Genomic DNA, 20,861 nt, shown 5'->3' with positions numbered 1-20,861 from the left:
CCATAATTGTAATAGTTTCATTTTAAAATATGAATCCTTTGAGTTTTTTTGGGTTTTTTTGTTTTTGTGTTTTAGTAACTTACCTTGTAACTTCCTCATAACCCTTACAGTTGCACTGAAACTTGGAATATAAAGCCATTCCCTGGGTCTTGAAACCAAGAGGCGGGGCTGTGTACCTGATCATCCATTAAAGAAAACCAGAAACAATGCATTCTTTCTCCCCACTCTCTCCTCCTTCCCTCCCTCCCTCCTGTTTCTTCCCTTTTTCCTTCCTTTCTTTCTTGCATTCAATAAGTACTTACTACTTACCTACCACCATTATGGGAATATAAACATAAAACAGAACTATCATTTCTCCAAATATAACACAAAACTGTAAGTAAGGAGAAGCACCGAATGTATCATGTGCTTTTCAGGAGCTTTCAGAAACCTTTTCCATGATGTGTATCAAGGAAACCACGTGAGAGTGTAGGGAATAGTGGACTTTGGGGGTTTTCCTATCCTGGCAAAGGGAGTGGCTTAAGTCAGGGCAGGTATAAGTTTAAATTCTACAATTTGGAAAACACATGCCCCCTAGATAATAGCGAACAAAATAAAAGTTGATGCCTGAGTTTGGGGTTTGCTCTGTGGGGTACGGGAGTAGATATGCTTCGAAGAGTATATCATCACGTTCCATCTGCACGTTAGTGTGTAATGTTTTAAATATGCAAACATGCTGCATGACCGGGGCTTAATCGGAGTGCTTCCATAAGTACAAAGCTGCCCACCAGTAGGTTCCAAACTGTGCTAGACCCTCTGGGAGCTACCGGTGTGAGTGAGACCTGGACCTCAGAGTCAAGTGGCTCTGCTCTGGTGAGGGAGAGACAGAGAGTATGGCAGGCTGATGAGAAATGGGTTGCAGTGCAACAAACAGGGGCTCAGATACAGGAACGCAAGCCTGGGAAAGGATCAGAACGGCTACTGGCTTCTGGGTTGAATACTCCCCTAAGGAGAGCACAGCAGAGCCCAGAGGTGATGGGCCTCCACGGTCTGCTCCACACGTGCTGTTGGAGTGAAGTTGGGAATGGCGGGGAGGTCAGTCTGAAATTGATTCACACTTGGCTTGGGAGGACTGAGCCTCAGTGAAGAATGACAGAAGGGATCGAGGCCCATTCTGCCGACCACAACTGGCCCTGTCCATCTATTGATGGTCAAATGTGCTTGTGCTCTGGTCTAGATAATTGCAGACGTCAGTGCCCTTAGGAATCCTTCTCCTGGGGCACCTGGGATGAGCAGTACTTGACGTTGTATGCACAGTCTGAGGTCATTCCTGCAAAATTACATTTACTGGGATGACAAGGCAAAATCACATTGTGAAGTGCATCAGTGTACCATAGGTCCCGTCACCTGGGGAAGAAGTAATGTGTATCCCTCATTAAAACACGGACACTCCATAACATGTGTTTTGCTTGTCGCCTAACAATCTGGGTATGACAGGATGTGATGATGTTGGACAGCCAGTCACTGAGAACAACGGCGTTTGCCAAAGCCTCTCTCGCTTTTAATTTGGGCAGGCTCCTCTTCACGAGACCACAAAGCGGTGTCCCCAGCCAGCCTCTGTCCTTCAGCCGAGGCATCCCTCAGTCACGACGACTCGCCACGTGGTCCCTCTCTTCTGGGATCAGGCATGCTGCACGTCCGTTTTCATAGCGAACAATGAAGAAATCGCAATTGTCTCCATCCACACTCGGCTTGATGAGGGTTGCCTGGTAATAGCAGCAGTTCCATGAAAACCTAAAACTTTTCAGTTACAGGAAAAGCTCCCACACATGGGTAATTATGTCCCAATTCAGAGACTTGCCAGAAGAATGAAACAATATGTACACAGTTTTATTTTCTGTTTTTCCTCCTGGATCACAGAGGACTAATGAAGAAAAAGGGGGAAACAATACGCTCGCGAGGTATGAAAAACTAACTGATTGTGATGGTAATAGACGATTACATCATGCATTACCATGGCAACTAAACTTATAAAATAACAATTATGTTAGCAGAAGTTATTTGAAATAGCTTCCTTGATCGTTGATATATAACCCCGGTGAAAAGATGAGACAGATAAATAGAAAGATTTGTTCTTTCAATTGAGGTTTGATTCACTATCTGTCTCTGTGCTTGATTTCCCCCCATTATACTCTGAACTTCTTTAAAGGAAAGAAATATCCTTTTGTCTCTTTGATGGCATAAAAGCAATGCTTAAACCTTCTCCTCCACCGTTTTCTGTTTCGGAAGAGCTCTACCATTATTTACTCAAAAGGAAGCTGTACACACGTTCAGCAGGTGCCACACATGTCACGATACGAAAAATACCGTGGGGAAGTATTTCTCAGAACAAAAAATAAATAAAATGGAAATAAAGCGTCAATGAAACCAGCTGCAAAGTTCACTTCCATTTTGGAGGCATGAAATAGAAGTGGTTTCAATCTATTCTTTGTGTGAGTTAGGTTTCATTTTATTTCAAATCCACAGTATGAAAGAAACAAAATAGGCTAGATGTATCTGGTAGAACTGTAGTTTGTTGATGCAAATCTACCTTGTAAGTACCATGCTACATAGTCCTTTTAATTTTAAGAAAAGGTATTTGAAGCTCTACAGACTCAAATATTCTTAATAATTTAGTGACCTGATAGACTTACTTTACAGACAATATTTTCTTTCTTTCTTTTTCTCTTTTCTTCTTTTCTTTCTTTCTTCCTTTCTTCCTTTATTTCTCATTTCAAAAAATGTGGAAAACATTAGCTAAAATTGTGTTGGTCTGCACAATTTTATTCTGTTAAAGACAGGTTTTATGATACATTTAGCCCTTTAAATGACACTAATAGTCTCTGGAGACACATGGGTTTTCCTCTAGTGCAACAATTAAGTCCATTTCAATGCTATTTGGATAAGTTGAAACAATTCAGTTACTGTATGTCTGCTCCTAGGTATGTACTGTAAGCCCAGAGGAGAGAACCGAAAGTTACCTAAATAATAAAGTTTTAGTCAACTTTAGACATGCACCAAACGATTTGCTTTTTCCATATTTCCCTCCCTTATTTTTCTCTCATTTCTTATACAAGGGGAATAATAAGGCCTTCTGAGGTGTGTGCTGGTCAGAGAGTGACTCGGTAATGGGCATTATTAATCACAATTGGGTTCTTTTCTTCTCCGTCCCTGGAGCTTGAAATGTGTTTCCCACTAGAACCATAATTTGACTTATTTACCTTATTTTTCTAATCAAGTAAGTTAGAATAAATATGTGTGCATAATTACACATACACATCCTGCTTTTCGGTTGAAAGCATGTTTTGGTAGTTAGAAATCCATTCAGAATATATATTTGTATGCTGCTCAATTATAATCAAATTATTACTGACTGAGAAATAAGGAAGTCAGAGGAAGTAATTTAGTGAATTCCACATCTACACATTTGGCTTAGCTCATACTTTTAAGTTTAATCGTTGGGAGAAAAGTAGAAGTCCAGGAATGCCTCCACTCAACAAAAGGTCCCCAGGTAATATTATTCACTTCTGTCAGACATCTGATCTGTTGAAATTACCTTATTAGAAAAATTGCTGCCAAAAATTTCCTTTTTTTTTTTTTTTAAATATGGGCACATGTTCTTTTGTCGTTCTATGGGAAAAGAAATAGAGATTCTGAATCAAGCTGGAGAAATGATTTCAAGATTGTGGAAACTTGAAAGCATTCTGCATGCAGTTCCGTCCCCCTGGTGTCTGATCCCTAACGCCCAAGAAACGGCAAAAGGAAACGCCCACCGAAACACACGCGTCGCCCAAACCTGGGTCACCCTCTAAGAGCCTGGTTTTAACTGCTAATCAAGTTGAGTTCATGATAAACATATTTTCATGGTTACTGCTGTTTTTCATGATTTCCTCTTATTTTATTAACATAATAATACTCAGAAAAGAGAGAATCTTGTCAGTGACCCTCAAGAGATTGCGGATGAATAAGAAACATGAATTTTCTCCATTGTTTTCCCCCAGACGGTAAGGGCGCCAAGGGAAAGCAGGCCTCTCTCCAGCCCACAAAGCCATGCTCGCGTCTCAGAAGGTCTGGTTCTTGCGCCTCCTCCCGCTTCAGTCCTCCAGTAGCGCCTGGCACCGCCAGCTCGCGCCCCACGGGGGTGCGGCCCTTCAGGATGATTCCGGCTGGTGCAGCTTCTTGTCCTGTCTCCCCAGGGAGAGCATACCTTCCGTAAGCGGTCAAGCCATGGGCTGGTCCTTGTTGATGCTCAGTGAACCTTCCACGGCGTTTTAAAATCTTGTGGGCTAATACCAGGTCCTCCAGGATTTGTGGGTTGATCGTCACATTCAAGTTACTGTATACCATTGAGTATATATTAATTGGGGGTGGGGGTGGGGGTGGGGGAAGAAAGGACTAGAGAAACCAAGGTAGTAAATGTTTCACCATGGAAACATGAAAAAAGGAAATGATTTTTGCAAATCCAAAAGAAACATGGAGTAAATATGGATGTATTATCTTTTTACGTATTTTTGTTTTCATAGTGAACGGATGTTTTCTTCGGTATTGGGATTAAACAAGTTGAAGCTATAATATGTGTTTTTGTGATAAAAATTTAAAAATGTATATAGTTTGTGTCAAACAGTTATTTCTTCAGCAAGTGTTTTGTTTCAAAAGTGTATAAAACACCATTTTATTGTTTTAAACAAGAGAGTTGTAAAGATAAATGAGGATGTCTTAAAGGGACTTTGCAGGAGTCATAGAACGCAATAGATTTTTAAATGCAATGCATTTTTAAGTAATTAATTTTCGTAAAATGCTTTCAAATTGTCCGTGGGAATGCAATTTCTATGGTAAATGTAAGGTGGTCTGTCTGGAGCTTGCACTAGAACTTCAATATTGAAAGGCTAAATGTACACTTTCTCTTTCTTTCTCTCTGTAATTGGACAAAGAGAAGTTAGAGTAGTGCCCAGACTAATATATTAGAAGAGAAGATAGGGATCGATACAATTTTCAAACTGAATAAGCTCTCGCTGCTTTTATTTCTCTCGTCATTTATGAAACAAAATGCCTTCAATGTTTCTGTCCATATTTTTAATACAGCAAAGAATCTCTAAGCCAGATTATGGTATTAATACAATGATAATGGTTCCCTAAATTTCTCCTGGGTATTAAAATGTTAAAATATCATTACATATTGTTAATTTCCTATCATAACCAGGTATCTCATCCCAGATATCTAAAAATTAACAGAATAGTTATCAAATTCACAAAATATTTGAATATAAATAAGCCAGGAACCATGTAAATGTTGAGAATTAAAAATAAATAAAACACAGTTCCTATGATTAAGGAGCCATAGGGTTTGGTTAATGCTGAGTTCAATTTATCTATGATTTCTAACAAAGAAGACATTGTGCCAATCTGAAAAACTTTAGACTTGCAGAAACAGAGGAGCTTTTATTGTTTGTAATTTTATCTTATTGTTTAGCTCAAAGTTTAAGTTTCACCATAAAGCAGTTCACAATTCAGAGGAACGCTGTTAGACCAAAGTTCTCCTAACAGTAGAGATAAATGCATCATATCAAGAATAATCCGCTTTTTTTTAAACCATCTTCTTTTCTTATAAACCAAAGATAATATTTTCTCATTCTAGTCAAAAGAGCATAGACTTAGGAATAAACACAATCTGGGTTCAAAGCCCAACTAACAGTAAATCACTGCCCATCTGAAGAGCCCTTTTCTCTGTGCTAAAAATGGAGTCAGGTTCCCCAAATGACCAAAGAAGCAGAGCTGATCAAGCCCTTGGCCCGCAAGGCATTCCTTCTGTGGTCACTCAAGTTCCTTACCTGATGTACTATCCCTCGTCTTTCAAATTATGAAAATGTGATAGTTACCAATAAAAATGTGGGTGTGTATGAATATTTTAAATTTATAATGGATGCTGGATGAATGTACACTTAATGCTTCTGGGGGAGCCGGCGGGTGAAAGGTGAGGTCATCCGGAAGCATTTATTTTCAAATTTAAACAATTGTAAGAAGTTCATGGATTTCTATTTTCTATTTATTTCAAATGCATAGTATGAGTTTGTTTTTGAGGTAGGTCATGAAAGGAATGTGCTTATTACAATCACAGCATGCAGACGTGCTGGGTAGATTTCAAGACTCTGGAATCTGACGTTTTAGATTCAAAGCCCAGCTCCCTCCTTTACTAACTGTTACTTTGGATAAATTACTTATTCTCTCAGAGTCTCAGCACACTCACTTCAAAACAGGGTGTCGACCAGGTTATTATTATAATTTAATAAGATAATGCATGCTAAGTGCTTAGCACAGTACTTGGCACAGATAACTGGCTGCAAACAGCAGCTGTTACAATATTGACGATGATGATTGCGAGGATGTTGCAAAGTAGACCTGGGGTAGAATGGTAAACATCTTATCGTTCTGTTAAATTATGGAAGCATTGCTCTTAGAATTTGGCTGGTCCACAAATGTAGCAGTTCAGAGCTGGGGTTTCTCGGCTCTACGTGGCATAGGGATGGATAAAAACGTTGAGAAAGTCCAAGACTGGAAATAGTTATTCCCACACCCAGTGATGTTCATTCACAGTTACAGCCTGAAACGCCATGCCTGGTAAATATTTTAGCTTCATTATTTGGATATAGGCCACACTCATAAGAGAAGAAATCGTGTTTAGTGCTTGGTTCTCAATTCACAAAGAAGACTTGGTATTCTAAACACCTTTTCAAGGTAAAAATAAGCTAAGCAAAGTACTCTTACAATTCAAAAGTAACAAAGAAGAAGAACTTAAAATAGTCTCAAATATCTAGTTTATGTTCAAGATTTGGGTAGCTTCAAGAAAGCATCTTGGATTACACGTCATTGTATTTCATAGCCATTATCAATTTCAATATTTCATGGAACGATTTAAAAACCCAAGTATGCAGAATGCATAAAGCACAGTTTCAATCACCTTCCCCAGACACATGAGTACATAGAGTAAAAACCCGTGCAGAACTAGCATGCTATTTGTGTTGGTGATGTGAATATGACACAAGTCCCCCAACTTGAATGGCATCACCACCACCTTCTACAGTTCGACAGGGCCTGAACGTTGGTGAAAATGCTGTCTATGCTCAGATGAAGGTTGTACTTGCTTCAAATTGCCAGCAAAGCAGCAAACAAACACATAAGGATTGCAGTGTGAGAAGCTTCCCAGCTGCCCACCAGCCCCTGCCTCCTCGCAGGCCTGGGGGACAAAAGACACACGGCCTGGGGGCTGCCCACTCCATTCCGTATTCTTGAGCAGAGTTAGGAAAGGACGGACACACACACCCCATGAACCTGTGTGTTGATGTTTGAACATTGCTCATCGAAACTGCATGTGCAGTGAACAAAAACAGGCTGAGAGCATCTTCTTCAGCGGGACCAACAAAAAGGCAAACAGAGAGAGACAGGCTCAAATATGTCATGTGGCAGAAAAATCGCCACCCAGTGGCTCTTACTGAAGCCAGCACCTGCGAAGTAGCTCTTCAGCAGTGATCTTGGATGAGACTTCAGGTGAGAGAGGTGTCACGAGAGAAACGTTTCATCAGAGTCGGGCGACAGAGTTTGCAGTTGACTCTCCAAAAGCCTAACAAGTTAGGGAAGATTTAGGACTCTCCCCTTGCATTCCGACGTGCTTAATTGAGAGGGATGGGGAGCTCAGAGTAATAGAATTCAGCCTCGTCTCTCTGTGCCCAGCCTGGAATAAGCACTATTATTGACACCCCATTGACGTCCATGGCAATTATAAATATCACAGCGCGTCACCTAAAGGCGAGCTCCAGGCACTGGGGAAGGGCCTGGGTTCCCACACGATGTCGTCAATGTCATCCTGCAGGCATGTCCCTAGCAAAGAGGCTCAAACCACTGCTCTGGATAAGGGACAGGCAAACGTTTCCCCTGGCGGGCCACAAGTAACCGGCTTAGGCTTTGTGGGGCCCACGGCCTCCGTCGCATCTAATGAGCTCTGCCGCCGCCCTGCTGAGCCAGCCTTCCACAACATAGAAACGAGTGGGCACGGCTGTGTCCCAATACAACTTATGTGTGGAAAGTGACATTTGAACTTCATATGTCTTGAAATATTATTCATTTTCTGATTTTTTTAATCATTTAAAATTGCAAAACAGCTCTTAGCTCAGGGGCCAGCACAATCAGGTGGCAGCGGCTGGGCCCCCAGTCCACTTGGAGGGCTCTTGCTGGGACCATTAAGAAAATTAAAAGAGACCATAGTGAGCTCGTGATGGATTAGGACTTGTAACAAACACTAAAATGATTCAATGTGTACAAACATCCAAACACTTTCTGCAACTATGAAGGATAAAATATTTCCAATAGAAAACATATTATTTCAAATCACAAGATATAAACAAGTTAACGAACCTGGAAATGCAGCGCAAAGTTTAAAAAAAAAAAAGAAAAATCCCTCATATTGCTTAAAGGGAGAAAATGTCTACCATTTAAAATCTTAATTAGAATTACACAATATCGATTTTAAAAGTTTTAGCTAACTGCTGGTGAAATGTAGAGCATGGCTTCTACTTTCCAAGTCACAGGGAAAAGAAAAGAATAAAAAGAAAATGAAGTCTATATGGCAAAAACCAGGAAACAGATAGTCATGAAAATAGTTCTTTAAAAATACAATATCAGAGGAGAGAACTAGGACCCCACATTCTCATTTATTGAATAAGAGGTGACCTATGGAGTCACAACTACAATTCATTTAGAAAACGTAATAAAACAGGAAACTAATAATAAAAACTTAAGGAAAAATTCTTCTTATACATTTAAAAACACTCTTGCAAATTACTGTTTGGTCAAAGAGGAAATTAAAAGTGCAATAATAGAAAAAATAAAACATGAAGTTTACAGATTAACATCTATGTAACTATAGCTATATTCACAAGTGATTATTCCCTCATCGGCCTTCTGAACGGAAAGAAAACAAATGACGTGTTCAAATCATGTATTTACACAATAATTTCAAACCTTCCTAATTTAAAGAAAGCAGAAGGAAAAACATAAAGAAGAAAAGCAAAAACAATAAATCAGAAGCACAAAATCGAGAGTGGATGGATGACTTCCTGAACTGGGTATTTGGAGCAGTGGGGAAGGTGCGGCCTGAAGGGCATCGGACAGGAGCAGCCCGCCGCTGGGGGGCTGGGGGACAGGGAGCCGTGCTGGCTGCCCACTGTGGTCACCCACCCCATGGCAGTCCCATTCACGAGCCCAGTGGGCAGCTCCTGGTGAGTGCGGAAAGAGGGTGGCTTTCTTTCACCGGTAGAGTCACCCATGTTCAGCTAGCCTAGCGAATGGCCGCAAGTCCCACTGGAGAGGAGGCGAGGCACTCGCTGGTGCGGTCATTAATACAACACCCCAAGACCCTTTCTCTGGGAGACCTGTTTCTCCTTCTTCAACGGATGGACTTTCATCTGGAAACTGGGCAAGGGATCATGATTTTACCCCAAGTGACATAGGACTTCCGACGGCTGATTTTTAAAAATTGTTTTCGACGATGTAAGTCAAGCAATACCTTCATCCCCCCTCTAACTGTTTTCACCCCTCGGAACCTCATGGTCTATTGGCCACAGATTTTGTGGGTCCAGGCCCCTGTGTCTGTAGACACAGCTACTGTGAGTGCACTGTGTTACCTCAAACCCTAGATGCCTGGCTCCATGCCTAGGAGGGAGTTCAGATAGTGGGGGAAGATTTCCAAGTTCTCTCACAGGAAGCTTTTGATATTTTATTGCTCAAATAAACCGTCAATATTTGTCCTGAGGTTGACATATATTGTTTTTCTCCCGTTCCTCAGAAAATTGTCCCACTAATCCATATTTTTCATGTATCTATTTCTAATGAATTATTCTGAGGCATATTTTTATACTTTTAGTCTCTTTTTCGTCTTTACTATCTTTTCCTAGAGATGTTATTTTTTTTCCCCCAAAGCGTTGTAGTGTTAAATTAATCATGAACTCCTTGGAGATAGGAGATGTATTCACTTTTGGGTCCCCAGAGCTCCACAAAATGCCTATTACTTGGTGAGCACGTCATAAGTGTTTGTTGATCGAATGGATTAATTAATATATCCACAATAACTACCTCATGTGTATATTGCATTTGTAAGTAAATATATACCTATTCTCCATGAAATAGTCATGTCAAGAGTTATCCATACTCTATTACAAGCCCATGATGACCTTTAATTTAAATTCTACTAAGGTGATGGCGAATTTGCGGTCGGCTGAGATAGTTCACAATTTCTACTAGATTAAGTGTAGCTACCAGTTTGTCCCCAGAATATGCTATTTTCCACAGGGGTGGTGGAGAACAGGTGCAGGAGGCTGCAGATTGAAACCTGTAGTCTTCGTGGCCCCGTCAGGGTGAAACTGAGGGTCGAATTTAGTGAGTCCTTCCATCCTAATCACCTGTTTTCCTTAGGCCACTTGTCATCTGTTGGCCACAGAGGGAATTCTCAGTTTTCCATCCTGGTGCTGCACACGACATACTGGATTGCACTCTCACACAAGGACGTCTCTATCTAGGTTGAAATGAAGGAAAAGGTTGAATTCAAAGGTCTCATGTTTTTCTTTATAAAGATCGCTAAATAGGAGCACATGAGCATGCTGTGTGTCTGAGGTACAATGCAGAGAAATGGAAAGATGGATTTATTTCCTCTCCAAACTTGGTTCCCATTTGATTTAACTGAAATAATTGCCATTGACTCTCTTCCCACAGGTCAACTCCATTCTCTCAGAAATGGACGACCACGTGAAACGAACACAGCAGTATTCAGGCTGGATTCAAGGGAGGCCAAGTCAAAATGCACAATATCATCTATCTCCTGGTCCGAAGCTCCTTTGTCCTGTTTTCTCTCCCTCAAAACCACTCTACGTTAGTTTATCGGTATTAGTCTCTGCCACTGAAGGCCACCTGTCACCCAGTGGATGAGACAATATTCCGGTTAGTAATCTCTGCAGGAGTAACGCAGGCCTCTAATGACAATGCCTCACACTTCTTTGTGGGGAAAACCCTGTGATGGTGTGGTCATCATGAATATTTAACTGGGGGTATCTGTTTGTGAATGTGTGTGTGTGTGTGTGTGTGTGTGTGTGTGTGTGTGTGGAGTATGTGCTCGCCAGCCCGTGAGAGCCACAGTGAAATGACCCCTAACCAAAAGTTTGCGAGGGAACAGCTAATGTAAGTTCCAACCACCGCAGAACACCCCTGTGTCAGCACACCAGGAGCTGATTAGTGGCTGAGCGGGGGAACCCTATGAAACCAAGAGACTTCGGCAACTTCACATACCATGTGAGAAAAATAAAAATAGAAAGGGGAAAACAGTCAAAATGGAACAACCAACAGATAAATATGAGCTGGAAACCGTTAGTGTCAATTACCTCCATGCAGCTCATATGTGACCAAACATAAAAATGGTTTGGGGATTGAGTTGCTGAAAAATTCAACAGATAGAAGGCATATTAATGTCCTTCTGGAAGGCTTAATTTGGGGTGTGGGGAAATACAGTTATATGTTTCATATTTTTAGTCACTCTGATGAGAACACTTTCCAGTGAGAGAGAAAATGACAACAAATGGATTCTGCGGGCGACAGGACAGTAGGGAAACAAGATGCTCTCTCTCTAACATGAATCCTTTCTATTTAAATGCAGAAAAAAGCTGCTCTTATCAGAATAAAAAGACAGTATCAATACTTTGTAAACAGAAAAAAATTAGTTGTTTCAAATAGGGCTACTAAAGGGAGGCAGACGTTTTTCAGGACATGCACTGTGTTTTGGCAGACCTGGCAGAAGGTCAAGAGGTTTGCTGGGACACAAGCCCTGTCCCCACCCCACCCCCACATTTAGCCAGGAATAAGGACCAAGAAACGCCTGTCCAGTCAACAAATTATTAAACATATGAGGTGGTCAAACAAGAGTACAGATGATATGTATGATAAAAAGCTGACATACAGCTAGAGGATTTGATAAAATAAAATTGTTATTTGATTACATGACACAATATAAATATCTATTTATTGAGATAGTTACTTAATATGTATTCAATAAATAATATTCAAGATATTAATAAAAATGCAGGCAAAAAGAAGCATTGATAGTTGATGAATGGGTTCAATAAGATGGCAAATTATAATGTATAAAAATAAAATAAATCCTAAAAGAAAATATAATGGAGAAAAGATCTGTGTTACAATTTCAACCAGGAGATATCATAACAAGGGATTAAAACATGAAATTATTAATTTTTCAGTATATAAAAAAACTGAAATATATAAACTCTTGAATAAATGAAAACATACTGATCATATTTCTCTATAGGGTGACTGAATACTTTAAAAATAATTCATTTCTCCACAAATTAAAACAATTATAATTAAAATTCTAAATTACCTAGGGACTAATAAATGGGTGAAAATATTAGGGATATTTTGATGAACAAGAGGATGCAGGAGGCATGCAACTGAATTGGCCAAGCATTAATTCATAGACCTAAGGGTAGTCATGCTTACTAGTGAAACAGAATGAAAGGCCACAAACAGATTAATTTTTTATACATTATATATTCAATAAGTCATGCATTACTCATGATTGAAGAGCTAGATTAATTATTCATGGGAATAAAAGTAGTTTTGTACCTCCCCCAAATTATATATAATACTAAACAAAAGAATGACTAAATAGTTCATTGCAAATGGATGTAAACTGGCATTATTGTGGTGATCATTTTGTAATATACACAAATATTTAGCCTTTTATTGTACACTGAAATGAATATAATGTTATATATCAATTATATAATACTTCAATTAAAAACTAACATAATCAATCCACAAACTAAAAAAGAAAAATCACATAATTGTATCAACAGATGTAGAAAAAAGCATTTGATAAAATCTGCCACCAACTCATGATCAAAAAAAAAAAAATTAAGTAAACTAGGAATAGAAGAGAACCTTCCCAACTTGATAAAGACTATCCCTCCAAAAATTACAGCTAACATCATATTTATGGTGAGAAACCTGAAGCTCTCCACTAAGATTGGGTACAAGGCAGGAATACCTCCTGTGAACGCTCCTTTTAAACATTGCACTGGAAGCTCTAGTTAATGCTGTAAGACAAGGAAAGAAAACCAATGGTGTATATATAAGGAACGAAGAAATAAAACTTTCTTTTTTTGTGGATGACATGCTCATCTATGTAGAAAATCTAAAGGAATTGAAAAAAAAACAAACTCTTGGAACCAATAAGTAATTATAGCAAGGTTTCAGGATACAAGATTAATATACAAAAGTTAATTGCTTTTCTATATACCAGCAACGAACAAGTGGAATTTGACATAAAAAACACAACACCATTTACGTTAGCACTCCCAAAATGAAATACTTAAGTACAAATTTAACAAAATATATACAAGATCTGTATGAGGAAGACTGAAACACTAATGAAGGGTGTCAAAGAAGAGCTAAAAAAATGGAGAGATATACCATGTTCATGGACAGGAAGCCTCAATTTTGTCAGGAGGTCAGTGCTTCCCAACCTGATCTATAGATTCAAATGCAACCCCAATCAAAACCCTAAGAAGTTTTTTGTTTGTTTTGTTTTATAGATATTGGCCAAGTGATTCTAAAATGTATATGGAGAGGCAAAAGACCCAGAATACCTAACACAATATTGAATGAGAAGAACAAAGTTGGTGGATTGACACTACCAACTTCAAGACTTACTATAAAGCTACAGTAATCAAGACAGTTTGGTATTAGCAAAAGAATAGACAACCAGATCAGTGGGACAGAATAGAAAGTCCAGGTATAGACTCACAAAGGAGCAAGGACAATACAGTGAAGATAGCCTGTTCAACAAGTGGTGCTGGAACAACTGAATATCCACATGCAAAAACATGAATTTAGACACAGAACTTAATACCTTCACAAAAATTAACTCAAAATAGATCCTAGACCTAAATGGACTATCATCCAGTGCTGCAAAGAGATGAGCTGGCAAGCCATGAAAAGACATGGAGGACCCTTAAATGCACATCACTAAGTGAAAGAAGCCAATCATGAAGCCAATTACATACAGTGTGACTCCATCTATATGATATTCCAGAAAAGGCACAACTATATCGACAGTAAAGATGAGTGGTTGCCAGGACGGAAGGAGGGAGGGATGAATAGGAGAAGCACAGGGAAATTTTAGAGCAGTGAAACGTATGCATGCCACTATAATGATGGATACATGTCATTGTACATGTGTCCAAACCCCTGCAATGTACAACACCAAGAGTGAACCCTAAGGTAATCTATGGACTTTGGGTGATAATGAGGTGTTGATACAGTTTCATCAGTTCTAACAAATGTATTATCCTGATAGTTGGGAGGCTGTGCAGGTGTGAGGGCAAGAAATATATGGGGAATCTCTGTACTTCCCCTGTGACACGGAGCATTGTCATGATGGAGGATGATTTACGGCACACTTGAAAACATGCTTTCTTTCAACCGTAGCTCACACCTGAATGACTGCACCGAACAAGTTGAAATTTGTCACACACTGTTACTAAGGTTCGACGCACCGCTTCCTGTATTGAAGATTCCTGCCTTTCTGTTGGATGGCACTTGGCAGCAGCATTCACTGTATTTTGTGATCACAATGGAAAGGCTCCGTGTCATGCATCGTTTCCAGTACAGCGATTTCTGTCAAATAAAAACATTACAGTGTCTCCTCATTCACTGGATCTGGCACCGTGCAACTTCTGGCTCTTCCCCAAAGTAAAAATGATTCAGGACATCGAGGCAGCCAAGACAGCATAACTAAAGACACTCACAAAAGAGGACTTCCAGAACTACTTCAGAAAGTGGCAAGAATGATGAGATAAGTGTGTTTGAAGTGGGGGGTGGGAGGAGGGAGGGTATTTTGAAGGGGATTAATGGCAATGTGTCTTTTACTGTAATAATTGTTTTTAATTTAGACATTCACTATATATTTTTATCATACCTCATACATTCTTATTATTTTGCTCTATTTTATTCATAAAAATGCTGTATTTTTAAACATTTCCATTCTGTAAATATAGGCCAAACAATATCTTGATTCCTTTTAGCATCCCATATTTATGCAAGTTTTTATTACAGTAAAAAGGGAAATAAAGGGAAATGGAGAAACAGTCATTAATTATCCTAAATATACAACTGTCTTCTATTGGGTTGCTGGAAAAGTCATGACATATTTTGTCTGTTTTTCAAAGGTCATTTATTTATGTAAAGAACAAATATCAATCAATGATATACTGCCTATTTTGTTCGATAACCTTTTGCCATCTTTCAGTGAGCTTCATAATGCCTTGTTCATAGAAGGACCTGTCTTTATTGCAAAAAACTGAACAAGGTGCTGATTTACAGCCTCATCTGAATTGAATGTTATACCATGCAAGGAGTTTCGAAGAGAGCAAAACAAGTGGAAGTCTGATGGCACAAGGTCAGGCGAGTATGGTGGGTGTGGCAACACATCCCATCCAAGCTCCAATAATTTTTGACGGGTGATCAAACTTGTGTGTGGTCTCGCGTTGTCACAATGTAACACAACTCCTTTACACTTAACAAGCTCTGGACATTTCTGGATGATGGATTCATTCAAACTGTCCAACTGCTGACAGTACACATTTAAATTGATCGTTTGGTTCCTTGGTAGGAGCTCGAAAAACACAACACCTTTAAAATCCCACCACACTGAGAGCATAACCTTCCCCTGATGAATGTCTGCTTTTGATGTCGTTTGAGGCAAATCATCACGTTGGGACCAAGACCGTTTGTGCATCACATTGTTGTAAACAATCCACTTCTCATCACCAGTTATCAGTCGCTTCAAAAAAGGATTGTTTTCCTCACGTTTAATTAACATATTGCAGATGTTTAATATGCGCCGCCAAATGAACTTCTTTGAGTTCATGCAGAACCCAAATATCGAATTGCTTACGTATCCCAGCTTCTTCAGGTGGTTGTGAACGCTTGAATGAAGGATGTTCAATGTTTCTGCAATCTCTCGTGTTGTGTAATGTGGGTTTGACTCGATCAATGCCTTTATTTTGTCATCATCAACCTTGGTGGGCCTCCCTGACCGAGGAGCGTCGTTGAGATCAAAATCACCAGCACAGAATTTCGTGAACCATCCTTGGCACTGACGTTCTTGTAGAGCATGGTCACTGTAAACTTTATGCAACTTTTCATAAGCTTAATGCACGTTCTTCCCTTTATGGAAGTAAAACAGTAAAATATGGCAAAAATGCACAGTTTGGTCTTCCATCTTCAACTTGTTGTAAAATCTGCAAACCTCAATCAACTCGCTCAATTTTTTTTTTTTGGAATGAAGCTAGAACTGCCAGCTGTCAAATGATGTAGCAATAACATAGATGCGAATGACTCCAGTACTTCCAAAAGTGAACTAGCGCCATCTGTCGCAAACATGTGTCACGACATTTCCGACAACCCAATATGTTTTGTTTTACAATTGTGAGGACAAAACAAACAGAATTTCCAGATCCAGGTATTTGTACCTTTGCAGACTGCTGTCGCTGAGCGCCAGGTTTCTTCCTCCACACCCTTTCTCTGTGGGCCTTATCCCTTCCTTCCGCCTCCCATGCTCATTAGGAGCGACACTGGCAACGTTCAGCAGCCCCGTTCCTTGTGAGCTACCACACCGGTGCCTTTGGAGAGCTTTCCATGGTGATGAAAGGTGACAAAAACAAGGGAATAACATGAGATGGAGACAGTCGTCCATCTGCCAGTTTTTACCTGCCTTCACATCATAATCAAATCCAGACTTTAGAAATAACTCTTGGTGGGCCTGTCTGCAACGCGGCTCCATTTCCTGGTGTTCCAGGAGTCTGAGCCCTTAGAAAAGGCCTGGCCCTGCTCTTTCCAGAAAGGCTGGCTGACCGCATGTCGGCCCTGAGACCCACAGGCACGGCCCGCATCCGCGAGCCAGACACCAGGCACGAGTCCCCCCGACGTGTCACCAGAGGCACAGCAACTGCGCTGGGATCCGCAGGCCCTGGGGTTTCTGACACGTGACACACACTTTCGGTGAGCTGGTCGCGGCCTGAAGAGGCTTTATTTCCCCCCTGGTTCCTGCAACTCCCTTTCCTTGACTGCGGGTTGCCCCACAGTGGACATGACATAGGGAACGTGGGGACTTAGCTGTCAACTCAACGGTGCAAAAACATGCTTGCCAAAAAGGTGGGGGGAGGGGGTTGGAAAAAACTGTAAACTTTTAGCAGGGTATGAAATGCTGGTTTCTTGGTGAAAAATTGGTGGCTAAGACACAGAGAAGAATGAAATGTTCAGTCCGGTTCACCCGTCTAATCAGCTCCCCCTGTGTACCCTCCACTCCCCACCTCCCCAACCCCTCCCCCTAATGACACACCTCTGAGAGGGGCTGTCACAGGACATAACGGACGTGTGCATATGCCTTATCAGTCAGCTCCTTTTAGGCCCCTGAAGGACCAGGAAACTCCATTAAGGCCTCTTACCTGCTTTGCTCACCCGCGGGGCCTCGGCAGAGTTACCCCGAGGCAGCCGGTTCCTGTAACGGTCACCTGAGCCAGCAGGCCAGGCACCCTGTCAATCTGACCCCCTGGGGCACCACAGGGCTTCCTGCAAAAGAGAGGCTGCAGAAAGCAGAAAGCATGGCGGGAAGGCTTCTTAGCGTTGCCAGGGAGGACGGAGAGCTAGGAGGGGCACCAGGAGGGAAAAAAAAAATGGAAAAGAAGGAAGGGAGGCAAATTACTGGAATCTAGCAGAGACAAGTACAAATCAATTATCCTAAAAAGCAGATGTAAAATGAAGCCGCACAAATATATAAGGCACTTACATTGTATTAAAATAATGCTGAAATTACAGAGCTGTCATCCAGACCTGCGAGGTGCCTCTTCCCTGCGTGCGGTGGTTTTGTGCGTCTCGGGGAAGGATGGAGGAGTCTGACACGGGGCAGACAGGCCGCCACGGGGCGGCCCTTCTCTGGCGTCTGCTGCAATCGGGGGTGCAGCGCCCCCAGCGGTGGGCTGTGCTTCCGCGCACAGGGAGTCCTGTGCCGCAGGGGACCAGCCTAACGGGGTGAGCTGAGCCACCGCTCCCCGCAAAGAAACAAATCACGTGCCAGCCCACCAGCCGGCCAGGGAGCATGAGATGGCAACCCTGCGAAGATGCACAAGTGCCCTTCGTAACGATCCCAACGCAGCAAAAATCGCGGACGGCCTGCAGATGGCTTTCCTGTAGTTTTATTTCCCAGACCTCACTCTTATTAATCGCTAAGACAATAGGAGTAGATCACTGTGAAAGGAAGGTATTATACTTTATATTCATCGCCGAATAAGAAAACGTCACCCTAGGACTCTTCCGATACGTATTGTGCATGTTAGTTTTTTAAAGGGACGTAACCATCAAAACTAATGATGCTGAGGCGTCTCTCAGCAAGACACTGGCACGTGCCACCCTGGCGTAGCCAGGCGACCCCTGGGCTGGACTCGGGGGAGTGACATCATAATGCCACAGCTGCGGACAGCTCCGCCCACCCTGAGGTGTCCCTCCTGCTCTGTGCTGCGAAGGGTCTCCTGCCGGCTGCGGTGTTCTTGTTCAATGAAGAGCTGCTTAACGGATCAAGGTGGCCCTGTCACAAGTTCTGAATAGCTGGAAGCTAATTGCTGACCCTAACGGGCCCAATTAGCTGCTCCGGGCTCCGCGAGGCAGCCCCTGGGACCCATCCCTTCTCGCAGACACGCTGTGAAACGCCCCCGTCGTCGGCGCCTTGGCTGTAGGCTTTGCAGCCACCGTTCAAGAGGTCAAAGGTTTGCTCGAAAGCACGGCGGCCTCAGCAGGCCCCGACGCAGGCATCCCACATCGCTCTACTCACATCACAGAAAACCCAAGCGCTCATGCCGGCAGCAAGGACCCAAGGTGGTATTTTTAGCGCAGGTCTCAAATGATGCCTTGATGGCTGTAATTTGATAAAATAATTCCAAGCATTTAGGCCCAATAAACTTCCCAATCCATCCACTGGCTGGATTCGTTACAGCAGGCCTGTTCCTCTGGTTTCCAGACCTGCCTTCCCCCACACAAACACAGGTGCAGGGTCTCCGCTCCCTTTATCCTAAAATTTAGACATGTTCTTCTTTTTCTAGAAGCCATACATGATCACAGTAGAAAACATGGAAAAGTGACAGGGAGGAAATGAAAGGGAACAAAGAACACCCATTATCTCCCTATGCAACATTTGGACTGTAAGTCCCTGGACTTTTATTAAGTTATTTAAGATGGCTCACAAATATCATGAGTAGTGACAGCATAACGTTCTGTCAGGCGCTGTGGTTTGTTCCCCATTGTCTAACACTTTGGGTGACATAAACAGTTTTCAGTGTTTTTGCTATCATAAGCATCGCACAAAAAACTATTTCCATATCTTTGGGTTATGGTCTTAGGATTTATTTCTAAAGTAAAATCATTAGGTCAAAGGATGTTGGATGAAAATATATTGATCCATGTTGTCAAAATGTTGTCCAACATTAAAACATTGTTTTCCTCTGGCCAACATTGTTTGACAATGGGTTACCAGATATTCACCAGCACTGAGTTATCCTTTTTGACTTAGTAAATTTTATGTTAGATTATTATCATAATTGAAATTTTGCCATGTGCTTGTTAGGAGTTTCTGAAAATGTTTCGTTTATGTCCTTCATTTTTCTACTGGGTTTTGAATGATTTTTCTAAATGACCATGTGATTTCTTCATATAGCATAAATATTCCTTCTTCACTACCATTAAATATTCTAAGTTGTTTCATTTAATGTTGGATTCATTTAGTACATACATATGTTTTTCACATTTTTATCTAGTCAAATATTATCAGTTTTCCTATTCCATTGCTTTTTGGCTTAGAAAAAGTTTCCACATCAAGAGATCAGATACATATGAAGCCACATTAAGACAAAAAAAATTTTCAAGTAAACAACCTAACTTTACACCTCAAGGAGCTAGAAAAGAAGAAAAGAACAAACTGAGCCAGAAGTTAGCAGAAAGAAGGGAACAACAAAGATCAGAACTAAAACAAATAAAATAGAAGCTTGAAAAACAATAGAAAAGATCAAGGGAATTAAGATTTCTGTCTTTAAAAAGATAAGCAAAATTGACAAAGCTTTAGCTAGACAAACTCAAGAAAAAACAAAGAAGAAAAATTCAAAATGAAAGAGGAGGCATTACAACTGATACCATGTAAACACAAAAGATCCTGTGAGACTACTGTGAACAATTATACACCAACAAATTGAACAACCTAGAAGAAACAGATAAAACTCTAGAACATATAACCTACCAAGACTGAATCATGAAGAATAAAAGAGCTGAACAGACCAATAATGAGTAGGAAGATTGAATTAATACTGAAACATTTCCCAACAAAGAAAAGCCCAGAGCCAGATGGTTTCACTGGCAAATTCTAGCAAGCATTTAAAGAAGATTTAATATCAATTCTTCTCAAAGTCTTCCAAAAAACTGAAGGAGAGGGAACACTCCCAAATTCACTTTATGAGACCAGCATTACCCTGATATGAAAGCCAGATAAAAACGCTACAAGAAAACCAAAAAAAACAAAAAACAAAAAAACAAAAAAAGGCCAATATCTCTGCTGAATATACATGCAAAAATTCTCAACAAATTTTAGCAAACTGAATTCAACATTAAAATGATAATACATCATGATTCAAATGATTTATTTCTAGGATGCAAGGATGGTTCAACTTTTGTAAGTCCACATTGACAAA

Source organism: Hipposideros armiger, unplaced genomic scaffold (assembly GCF_001890085.2).
Source record: "Hipposideros armiger isolate ML-2016 unplaced genomic scaffold, ASM189008v1 scaffold_77, whole genome shotgun sequence".
Taxonomy (NCBI): Eukaryota; Metazoa; Chordata; class Mammalia; order Chiroptera; family Hipposideridae; genus Hipposideros; species Hipposideros armiger.
The sequence above is the reverse complement of the archived record's forward strand: the minus strand, read 5'-3'. Positions refer to the sequence as shown.